Source organism: Miniopterus natalensis, chromosome 8 (assembly GCF_054644295.1).
Source record: "Miniopterus natalensis isolate mMinNat1 chromosome 8, mMinNat1.hap1, whole genome shotgun sequence".
NCBI classification, from domain to species: domain Eukaryota; kingdom Metazoa; phylum Chordata; class Mammalia; order Chiroptera; family Miniopteridae; genus Miniopterus; species Miniopterus natalensis.
In genome coordinates, this window is record NC_142088.1 from 5,096,569 (window position 1) to 5,109,537 (window position 12,969).

Here is a 12,969-nt window from a genome sequence, read left to right on the forward strand (position 1 = left end):
TATGTGGACTCAGAGGGACTATGTGTAAACTAGAAGTCATAATTGGCCTTCTGCCATTGTGGTGGCCTCTGTAACTCAGCTGTCCTTTGTGGGGTCCCTGAAAGTTATGACTACAAAGTTGTTCCATGAGACATTGACTCCCCTGGGCATGGTGCTGCTAAGACAGGTGGGTCCTGCACTTACAACTAAGCTGTCACTTGAGGTGGGTTGTGGTCAACTTGGTGGACTGGTGTGTGGGCCCTTACAGAGGGTCCCATAAAAGAAGAGCCACTGATGTTGCCTTAGTAGGATGCAGTGTTTCTTGTCATCTGTCCTTGTAAGTAAATCTGGTGTGACTGTGACTATGACTGTGATTGCCCTGTGAGTTTAAATGCTTAGTTAAGCTGTCCTCCAGGTGGGTGTTGTATTCTGGTCCTTATACCAAAAGCTATGAGAAGGCTTACGATACGTCTCTTTTCTCAACTGACAAATTTCTACTGCCAGCATCGTGTGACACATGTTAGACACTTGATATATATTCATAAAAAAAAAAAAAAAATAGGCCATGGGCATCCAAAGGTAGGTAATAAACCCAATTACCACATCTGAAGCCTTCACGAATGCCATTTAAATCAGGGTAGCTCTTCATGATGACCTTGCAGAACAGTGTATCCAGAAGGGGTAGCTTAAATGTCTTCTCCAGTTCTTCGAGAACATCATACACCACCTTTTCTATAGGTAACGACTTTTCCCAAGATTTGCGAGACTCCTTAAAAATTAACGAATGAGGCAAATATAAATACAGACATCCAAGTTACAGAAGAGCCCTAGACAGTGATTTTATTGTTAATGCGTTGCAATTTCCCAACATAGGTACCTGCTCATGTAAAGTTTTAGAATTTCTCTATATTTGTATGACTAACTCGAACACCTAAATCCCTCCTCCTTAAAAATACCCATTTGTGAATCTGATCTCCTCGCCCTCATTTGCATTACATGGAAGAAAGAGCAATTGTGAAGAACAAAACCAGGTCCACAGGTAAGGGATGCGTAGCCTTTTCAGAGCCTGGCCAAATGTTTTAGGAAGAGACTTAGTGGTGATGAGCTGCTGTTCTACTAACTGGCAACCCTTGTCCCTCCCCCCAAGAGTGACCTGTCTTGGAAGGGCTCGAAGAAGCCAAGTGGTAATTTTCTCCCTTCTGTGAACTTTGCCATAAAGAAAGCCTATTCATGGGGAAAGAGAAGGCTTTCATCTCTGTATGTCCACCTATGTCTTTTGCTAAAATTAACCTAAATTACAAGACTCCAGAAATACCAAAAGAAAAGAAAACTGAAAACTACTGGAGAGAGAATAGCAAGCAGCTACCTCCAAATTTACCCTAACAAGACATTAATGCTCTGTAGATTTTAATCTTAGATCTAAGTATTTAAATTGATGTGCATTCAAATGAAATGCTGTCCTAATTATTTTATTAAATCATTATTTTTAATTTAATTTTTAATTTTCCCCCATTATCATTTACCTCCCCATACCTTCTTCCACTTCCAACCACCCATAACCCCCTGCAATGACCACACTGTTTTCAGTGTCAAAGAGTTCTTTCTTTCTCTCTTTTTTTTTCTCAATCGCTCCACCCCTCCAGCTCTACTGTTGACAGCTGTCAACCTGCTCTCTCCATAAGTCTGTCTCTATTTGCTTGTTAGTAGTTCAGTTTTTTCATTAGATTCCACATATGAGTGAAGTCATATGGTACTTGTCTTTCTCTAACCGGCTTATTTCCTATAGCATAATGCACCCCAAGTCCATTCATCTATTCATCCACTCATAAAATTACTTTAATTCCCAGTTCATGCTATATTGTATACATAATTCCTACATGGCATTAAACATCAGTGGAGCCCCCAGCTTCAGATGCTGCCTAATTTCAATGCTATTCACCCCAACTTCAGTGGGCACCATGGAGCCCTATTCCTTCAGTTAGGAGCAGGACTGTCCCCAGGAATGCCTGCTTCTCTTCTCCCTTTTGACCTTATAGGAACACTTAACAGCAGTACTCAAGAAGGTCCCCACACATAGGAGACTCCTCAGTTGTCTCATTGTGCCCTGACATTTGATTCCAAACTATGAAAACATAAGTAATTTGGGGCTGCTTTACCAGCTTGTGACAAAGTAAGGCTCACTTACTTCATAGATCTTGTCTGTGATGAATCCACGGTCACGAAGAATCTCAAGGAAAGGAAACACTTTTTTTATTGCATCTGAAATGTCAACCTTATGTTGTATGAAGTGCTTGTGTGCAATTTTCCTGAGAGCATTGTAGTCTATTTTCTGGTCTTCTGCAGATATCCTAGGGAGAATGGATACCATGATTTTGAGATGCTTGTGGAGGCTGTGACACTTTCTTTGGGAAGGATATAAAGATATATGTGAAGAATGAACGTGCATAGCCCAGAATAAATGGAACTGATACAATAAAAAAGATACAATAGAAGAAATCATGGCGGATCAGAAAGCCATACATATTATTGAAAAGTCCAGATTGTCCCAATCAAGGCCATTGTAAACATATTTTCTCCTAAACATGTCTGGACTTTTTTTTTTTTATGAAAAATTTCACTTCTATTCAACATAGTATTGGAAGTTCTAGCCACAACAATCATACAAGACAAAGAAATAAAAAGCAGCTAAATTCGAAAGGCAGAAATAAGTCTCTAGTTATTGGCAGATGACATGATATTATATTAGAAAACCCTAAAAACGCCATCAAAAAATTATTAGAATTAATAAATGATGTCAGTAAAGTTGCAGGATACAGAATTAATATAGAGAAATCTGTTGTATTTCTATATACCAATAACAAATGATTATAAGAAGAAATTAAGAAAACAATCCCATTTACAATTGCATCAGAAGTATAAAATACCTAGGGATAAATAAAACCAAAGAGGTAAAATACCTTTACTCTGAAAACCATAAGACATTGATGAAAGAAACTGAAGACGATACAAATACATGGAAGGATATACCATGCTCATGAATTGGAATACTATAGAGCAATGAGAAAGACTGAAATCTTGCCTTTTGAGAAAACATGGAGAGGCCTAGAGAGTACTATGCTAAGTGAATTAAGTCAGAAAGAGAAAAACAAATACCTTTTAATCTCACTTATATGTAAAATAAAATAAATGAATGAAGGAATAAATAAATAAATAAACAAACAAACAAAACAGACCCATAGACACAGAGAACAGCAAGCTGATGGTTGTCAAAGAGGAGGGAGTGGGGAAATGGGAATTAAAACAAGAAAAAAAATTGAATTTGTACAACAATGAGATGGAGTAAACAGGTCATCCACGGAGGAATAAAAAACAATGAAATAACAATAGAATTTAACCTTAAAAATGCATCTTCATTAACATCTAAGAGAAAAGTGATCTCAGAACAATAAATACAAAGTGTCCCCTCACTGACGGACATCAGTTAAGAGAAATACCACCCTGAATTATAAAACTAGTTCATAAATGATAAGATGTGGTTTAAGAACGATGTGGTATAACCTGAAATTTCACAAGAATATCAATTTTTTTTCCTGGGACTTCTGCTTTGTGTTAACATATATCTGTCTGTGCTATTTTTGTATATAATGAATCTTTTTAAGCATCTGAATTTCAGAAGTGGCTGCTGTTTCCTGTGACAGTAGTTGTGAACCCGTCTGTAATTCTGCTTCTTAGTTGGTCATTTTATCGCTCTGATAATAATGCTTTAATTAACATCTCGTATTCCTAAACATTATGAAGACTCAGAAATTTGTTCTTCAAACCAGAAGAGAATTATCTACTTCCCAGTATCCAACACGCATTAGGGAATAATAATGTCACATGACTGTGTCAAATTCTGTTTAAAATTTTTTTTGTTAAAGATAAAGATTGATGCAGTGTGCAGATGATGTTTTGCTGAATTGTACACTTGAAACTAATGTCACCCCAATAAATTCAATCAAAAAAAGATAGCAGATTGAAGAAAAGCATTTGTCTCTCTGTCTTATTAAAAATGCCACTACAATTATAATTTAAAATATGGTTTCACAATGACAACAAGAATGGCAGGGGGGCAAATAAGGGATTTCATCCAAAATCTATAGGACAACAGGCTGAAGAATCTCAGAGGGAAGGAGGGAGGGGCGGCAGGAAGAGATTAACCAAAGAACTTTTATGCATATATTCATAACCAATGGACACAGACAATTGTGTGGTGAAGGCCTAGGAGGGGGTAAACAGGGTGAAAATTGAGGGACATCTGTAATACTGTCAACAATAGAATAAAAAATAAAGCAAATGGGAAAAGGCAAAAAAAAAAAAAGCAGTAAAAAATAAAATTACAAGAAAACACAATTTGCATTTTTAGACAAAAGAAAACAATAAAGAGCATAAAAGTTAAAACAGGATAAAAAGTATAAAAGTATATTATTTAAAACACTAAATGTAAATGAAACAATGGTGATATTGGAAGGCACAGGATCAGAATCGGAATTCAACAAGAAACACGAGGAAGACAAAGTGCCACAAAGTTGTTAAAATCAAAGACAGACAAGCTACAGCATGCACACATCAGCAACACAACAGACGAAAACGAGGCTCATACCCATGTCACAGAAAAACTCAAAAGACAAATAGCTTATGGATATTGAAAAACATTCACCTCGAGTGTTTGAGTATTTACACATAGGCAAAAATGATCATACAGGCTCTGGAGAAATTACCAAGAAAGACATATTTCTTAATTTTATGTCCTAAAAACAGGGAACACACAATTTTCCCCAATACTTTTGAAACATGTATCAATACATCATAATCTTGGCCACAAAAGAAGTCTCAGAAAGTTATAATTGGTAGAAGCTAAACGGGCATGTGAAAAAAAAGAAAGGCCCAAAGATTTTATGAAAGAAAAGAGAAAACACTATGCTGAGTAAAAGAGAAAATAAATTTTGCAGTTAGAGGCTATTTTGAAAAAGAGGAAGAAAAACAGGGAAATAGTGTCAAGGGATGGACCAATATTAGAAAACCTCTTTATGTAGTTTATTGCAACAACAAGCAAAAGCAGAAAAAGCATTTAATTATATCCATAAATTAATTTAAAAGAAATTTGGAAACACCTAGCAGCTATTTTTAGAAAAACTATGTGAAACAGACGGAAGCTGACACAATATAAAGTCTCCCCAAATAGCAAATGCTACAGTAAACACTGAAATGATGAGGAGGCCATTCAGATACAAAAACAGTGGTGCCTACTGTTACCACAATTTATATATATATGTTTTAGCTAACATAATAGGACAAGAAAATAAATTTATTGGTATAAATATTAAAATAAGATACAACATTGTGTGGTATATGATTATATATGAAGAAACAATAGGGACCTAACTAAATTCTCTGAGTACTAGAAAAAAAATTTGCTAAGGAGCATGAATAAAACACACACACACACAAAAACAGGCACATAAAACTAAGAGGTTTGACTTACAGCAACAAAGATATATACTGAAAAGAAATAAAATAGGACTTCAAACACAGTAGTAAATACACACACATATATTTATAAGCATCTAAAAGTTATGAGCCTCTATGAAAATGACTATAATGTCTTACTGAAGAAAATTAAACAAGATCTAAATCAATGGAGATGTAGAAGGTGCCCCCAATCAGGAAAATATAGCTATTTGAAAATGTCAGTCCTTGTGAAATTATTGCAAAAGTGTGGTGCACTTGCAATTTGTAATCCCACTGAAACTGGATGAAGGAATTTATAAATTTATATGACAGACCAAATATCTGAGTCAAACAAAGAAAAGTATTTAAGAAATGTAAGTAGACAGAGACTTAATAAGTTTAAATGCTAAAAATACAGTAAGATTAAAAGAATGTAGGAAAATACTTTCAGTGCACATGTCTAAGCGTTCATATATCTGATACACAGAACACCAGCCTATTTACAAAATATGACAGACGACCCCAAAGGAAATGCACCTGAACAGTCACTTAGAGGACAGAGAATCAACACGTGCAATAAACAGATGACTACGGACAAACTGAAACGTCAGCAAGGAACCGTTTCTCCCGCACTAGGCCGGCAAAGCGATTTCACAGGTGGCGGTGCGGCGAGGGGAGTACAGGGGAGCCCAGGGGAGTCCAGGGGAGCCCAAGGGAGTCCAGGGGAGCCCAGGGGAGCCCAGGGGAGTCCAGGGAAGCCCAGGGGAGTCCAGGGAAGTCCAGGAGAGGCTGAGGGGAGCCCAGGGGAGTCCAGGAGAGGCTGAGGGGAGCCCAGGGGAGTCCAGGAGAGGCTGAGGGGAGCCCAGGGGAGTCCAGGAGAGGCCGAGGGGAGTCCAGGGGAGGCTGAGGGTAGTCCAGGGGAGCCCAGGGGAGCCCAGGGGAGTCCGAGAAGCTGACGGTCACTGCGGGTGGGAGCCCGAGCCGCAGGCCCTGGCCCCGGGGAAAGGGAACGTGGTCTCGCCTCTTACAGAACATATAGGAGCAAATCTCTGTGGCCTTGGGTTAGGCAGAAAGGCAGCTGTAACATCGAAGGCTTGATCCATAAGAGAAAAAACCTGATACCTTCGGATAAAAAACACCATTAAGAAAATGAGGTTAACCCCGTCCAGAGGGAGAGAAAAGACAAGATGGCGGCGCAGGGAACCGCTGCACCGCCGCCTCCCGCAAGGGCATCAAAATCACAACTGAAATCCAGAACCACCGTCACTCAGGGCCTCCTGCGATCCGGCTGCACAGAAGCCCTAACACCGGGGGCTGGAGAAGCCCCGAGACCGGCAGGAGGGGTGGAGACGCGGGCAGGTCGGAGACGGCCCCGGGCCATACCCGGTGCCCCGGTTTAAAACGGGAGGTGAGGGGCCATCTCGGCGGTGGAGGTTTCCCGGAGGAGGGAGGGGTCCCAGCCCCACAGCAGCCCCCAGCCCAGGGCTCAGGGCCCGGAAGAGACGTCCCCACAGCTTCGGGCTGTGAACCCAGCGGGGACTGTCCTGAGGGTCGCGGAGGCTGCGGGAGCCCCAGCAGCTCCTCTAAAGGGCCCGGCACGGACTCACTCGGACGCTCCCTCTGAGCCCAGCGCCGGGAGCAGCCTGAAGGGACCCGGGACACTCGGGGGGGAACTAACCTGCCTGGAGTCGGGGCGAGAGGCAGAGGGCGGCTTCCTCCCGGGCAGAAGGGCTGGCGGAGGCCATGGCTCCTGTGGCGGGTCCTCCCCGCACAGCCGGCAGGCAGGCGCCATGTTTGACTCGCTAGCACCTGATTCACCTTTGGCCCCGCCCCGTGACTCCCAGAGGCCCCGCCCCTCCCCACCTGCCGGTCATCTGGGCCATTCCCAGGGGCTTTTCTGTGCAAGTGGCCTCTCAAGCCTCATGCTTAGGACTTTCCTAAAATCTCTCAAACAAGCAGCAGCTGCCCCATGCGGCTTGATAAGTGACCCAGGCCTGGCACTAGCGGCAGCTGCACTGGCTCATAGCTGGGCCTCTCCTGGGCACCTCCAAGCCCAGCACAAGCAACAGCCAATTACGGTTTGGTGTGGAGCTCATGCTGGGGGGCCCTGGGCAAGGCACTGGCAGAGGCTGACTTTGCACCTCCTGGGAGGCCCCAGAGACAGTGCACCTGGTGGTCAGACCCAACCACGCTGGATTACAACCCTACCACATCCATGAATGACACACTCAAGGGGCGCACTTGGACAGCACCAAAGCCCTGCTGAAGTAAATCCTGCTCCATAGAGGTGTCTCCAGCACAGCAGCTCTTTGGCTGTAGTTGCAGCGGGTCCTCACAGCTGATTGGCCTGGGGGTCAATTCCTCCCAGTGAGGCCAACAGCAACCAAGGATCAGCTACAACAGGACAGTGCACACAGCCCACACAGGGGAGCACCTAGAAGGCCCAGCTCAGGGGACTGGGGAGGCTGAGCCACAGGACCCTACAGGACACCTAATACACAAAGCCACTCTATGAATTCCAGGAGACATAGCAGCTCTACCTAATACATAGAAAGAAACACCAGAAAGCAGCCAAAATGCAGAGGCAGAGAAACATGTCACAAAGGATAGAACAGAAGAAATCTCTAGAAAAAGAATTAAATGAAATAGATCCAAGCAAGCTAACAGACACAGAATTCAGAATTTTGTTTATAAGGATGCTCAACCATTATGGTAAGAGTAGTATGAAAATAACTGACAAAAATCAAAGACATAATAAAGTACCAATTTGAAATGAAGGCTACATGAACTGAAATGAAGAATAATTTACAGGGAGTCAACAGTAGAGTAGAGGACGCTGAGAATCAAATCAGCAATTTGGAACATGAAGAAACAAAAAACACCCAACCAGAAGAGCAAAAAGAAAAGGATTCCAGAAATATGAAGATAGTATAAGGAGCCTCTGGGACAACTTCAAGAGGCTCAACATTCGTAATATTGGGGTGCCAGATGGAGAAGAAAGAGAGTAAGAAATTGAAAACCTATTTGAAAAAATAATGACAGAACACTTCCCCTCCCTGGGGAAAGAAGTAGACTTACAGGTCCAGGAAGCACAGAGGGTCCCAAACAAGAGGACCCCAAAGAGGCCCACAGCAAGACACATCATCATTATAAACGCCAGAGGTTAAAGACAAAGCAAGAATCTTAAAAGGAGCAAGAGAAAAGCAGTTAGTTACCTAGAAGGGAGCACCCATACGACTGTCAGCTGATTTCTCAACAGAAACTTTTCAGGTCAGAAGGGAGTGGCAAGAAATATTCAAAGTGATGAAAAACAAGGAACTACAACCAAGATTGTTCTTCCCAGCAAAGCTATCATTTAGAGCTGAAGGTCAGATAAAGAGCTTCACAGACAAGGAAAAGCTAAAGGAGTTCATCACCACCAAACCAGCACTACAGGAAATGTTGAAGGGTCTTCTTTAAGAAGAAGCTAATGAACAAAACAATCTGATGTACTAAATAGATCCAGAGACATTGACACAGGCAACAGACGATCATATTTCAGAGGAAAGAGGGAAGGGGGGTGGAGGGTAGGACGAGATTAACCAAAGAAGCTATACACATATATGCATAACCCATGGATATGGTCAAGAACGGGGTAAAGGCCTGGGGAAGGGGGGGAGCGAGGTGAAGGGGGTCAATTGGCAGGGAAAAATGGGACACCTGTAATACTTTCAACAATAAAGATAAATTTAAAAAAAGAAAATGAGAACATTAGTCACAGACAGAGAATGAGAATCTGGGCTTGGGAGCAAGGAAGACAGATAAGCTTGTGATGGTCTTGCAGGGCTGGAGTGAGGGGCCCCAACACAGTCAGTTTCTCCCTCAGGATACACAGTCAACATTTTCAGGCCAAGAAGCTCAAAACACCGTGTCAGGGGTCTCTGAAAAGCAGAGTAGAAGTATCCGAAGGCTCACCTTTCAGAAATGGCAATGAAATTATGATGAGGTCCAGAGAACTTAGAGAGTTGAAAGCTGTGAAGTCACCTTGTGCTATGAAAGCATATGTCAGTTCTGGACACAGCTAGAGGCTGACTTGACTCAGGCAGAGGGCTCAGGCTTCAGGACAAAGAAACTAACAGAATCAACATTTAAAAAAAATTAGTAATAACCAGAAACCACAAGGGCTAATAAAAATTAAGTAATTGTCATAGGAGAAAGGTTTGAAACAACCATTATGAACAGAAAGTAAAAAACTAAAGGGATTATTTACTAGGGATAGGGAAAGCTGCGAAGGCTAAAGTTGCACCAATGGAGGAAAAGTTTTGCTTCCAAATTTAAAAAGAATATGTTTGTGAAGATAGTAGAGAAGAAACTTTCCCTGAAGTAAAGGTAGACTTGAATCCTCCACCTTAAGAAAGTGAGAACTGTGGTTAAAGACAGTGTCCATGGAGCTCACCAGTAACTTCCTTCACCACTTTTATTCGTAATAAAAAGGGTGCATCTATCTTATAAAATCAATGCTATAAGTTTTCACTCTAAATTTGAAAGCTTTAATAAGGTAGACGTCACCATAAAACAGTTAAAAGACAAGGAACTATATTTCTAAAGTTGAGACTTCGTAGCCAACTCTCCCTACCATTGAAGAAAGAACAATCACCCCAACTGATTACATTGGCCAAACATAAACCTGCAGTTGACAGATGAGGCCGTTTAAAAGGCCAATAGACACAAAAACCTGTTCGACTTCCCATGTAATCAGAGCATGCAAATAAACAGGATGCATCTCTTTATCCATCCTGTGTGGAGCTGGGGGTGGAGAGATGGTTCCTCAGCTGGTGGGAATTTAGGGCTTCAGCTGCTAGGAAGGCAATTTTGGAGGCTCTACAAACAACTGAATATTAGTCCCCTTTCCCTCAACCATTTTTTCCTTTTGGTTTTTGACACGAGACAAATACTTGCATAAATGCAAAAACAGAGAAATATATAATTGTTATTATCGCAGTTTGTTGGTAACAATTGAAAACAACAGAAATGGTTTAAATGGAACATAATTTAAAAATAATGGTATATCAATTCTGTGGAGTAATATGCAGCTGTTAAACTGAAGGAAGTAGGTGCATATGTTTATTAACGTGAAAAAGACCTCTAAGAATTTTAATGTTAAGCTTTTTAAAATTTAAAATCCTGCCACGTCCTCTTCCAACCATGTCGCCTGACAAGATCCGGACGTGGAGAGGAAGCTTCAAGGAAGGCGTCTTCTGGGGAGAGGACGTGGCATGTGGGTGGGAGGAATTGGCTTAATGGGAATATCTCTTCTCCTTGGAGGGGGATTTTGGGCCATAAATCAATAACTAACCTGGGAATGGTAAACAATGTTCTCACTTCTGAAGAAATCCCGATTTCCCCAAGTCCAGTCACTATCACATGTGCCGGATGCTTTAACAAATTGTCATTAGAAGAAGCTAGGAAAACTCCCCCTGGCGCCCCCAAAAAGGAATTTATGGAGGAACTAGAGAAAGCTGAGCTCACACAGCCGCCTATATTCAAGTGCCCCGCCTATGACTGCAGGATTAGTCGAGGACAGGAAAAAGGCCATCGCCCCTCGCCTGCTGTACAAGGACCACCCTGGGTAGCACGTAGAATAAATGGCAGATTGTGGCATCCCCCTGAAGGGGCTAACAGTGGGGAAAGGCCACCAGACCCTCCTCTGCCTTATACAGGTGCTTACGATGAGAACAGTATCAAAATAGTTAATGTAAGTGGAAGGCCTGTTCAGTGTGAGAACTTGCCCTTCATGAAACGCTCGGCAAGGCGGTGGCCACGCTGGTGCTCGCTCCCAAAGAAACAAAAGAAAAGCATTCTTAGCAGTTAATCCATAGCTCTGGCAAAAGGCACTCTTTTCTTAGAAGAAAATGGCAAGAAGAATATAATAGCTTATGAATAGGTCCATAGTTAAAATATAACCATAAGAAGTAGTAACCACAGGCAAATATTATATAAAATTTCTGTCCCACAAACTAATATATTACTGCTGCAAACAAAGCCGCATCTATCACTCTATAGGTCACTGATTTTTCCTTTCTCCTCTATTCTAAAAAATAAAAGTCAAAATTGTTCCGTTCTGATGAAATTGAAATTTGTATGGTTTAACCTATGAATAATATTTCTTGCTAACCAAAGAAATGTAATCATAGCCAAAAAAGAAAGTATAAAAGATTATGTTGATTCTCAATAAAGTGGAACAGTGTCACACCACCTCCGAGTCGTGTAGTTTGCTGTCTCCCAGCGCCGACGCCTTGCCCACCTTCGGGACCCCTGACTCCTGCTGCGGCTGGACCGCTGCAAAATCCAGAATGGTGTATACACGATAATCTCATTCATTAAAAAACAAGACAGAAATTATTTACTTAGGAAAATAAGTTATATGTGTAAATGCGGAGAGACATAAAACACTATGCTCACTACACTCAACAGGACCAAGCCTGGAAGCTGCAGGGCGTGGGTGGGACGTTCCCCTCTAGTAACATCCCGGCCATTTGAAGTTTTATGACCAAGGACGTAGAATGTATTTGTTTTGAATGTAAAGAACCAAATATTTAACATATTAAGTCATGTTATTTCTGACCCCTTCCTAGAGAAAAGGAAGGACTTCTGGCCTTTTCCTTGTCGAGTACAACCCGCTGCAGAGCAGGAAGTCAGAGCCCAGGTGGGGCTCAGCCTGCACTGCGCTGGCCTCCCTCCCTCCCTCCTCTTCCTCTCCCCTCCTCTTCCTCCCTCCCCTCCTCTTCCTCCCTCCCCTCCTCTTGCTCCCTCCCCTCCTCTTCCTCTCCCCTCCTCTTGCTCCCTCCCCTCCTCTTCCTCCCTCCCCTCCTCTTCCTCTCCCCTACTCTTCCTCTCTCCTCCTCTTCCTCCCTCCCCTCCTCTTGCTCCCTCCCCTCCTCTTCCTCTCCCCTCCTCTTCCTCCCCCCCTCCTCTTCCTCCCTCCCTCCTCTTCCTCCCTCAGCTCAGTCCTGCAGGAAGGGCCAGGGCGGGCCCAGGTCAGGTACCAGACCGAGGCGCCCAGGTTTGAAAGGCCACATGTTCTCCCTGAATTTTATATTTTCAAAGTGCCCTCGTTGGAATGACCTAGGTGAACTCAGAGGGGCCCGAGGGAAACAAGAGGGTTCAGAGGTCATGAGAAAATAACAAGTCACTGCCTCAAAGCATCAGGAAGGACAGACAGAGGAGTCCAGATGGCTGCCAGCTGAGTGGTGGCTGCAAGACAGGAGCCCTGTGGGTCATGGCAGCTGCACTCACACCAGCAGATGTCCCTCTGCCTTCGAGAGATCCGATTTCCTCTCTGCAGCTTCCTGCACTTCCTCACATTGCAGGAGAGCGTCCCGCAGCGCAGGACTGAGGTCAACGCTTAGACGAGTGTCTAGTGGCGGAGACTAAAGCAGTGGCACAGCCAGAGAGAAAGTTAAAGAAAGGGAGGCGGAGACTGACCTGGCGCTGATGTCGCTGTCCCCACTGGCCATCGTC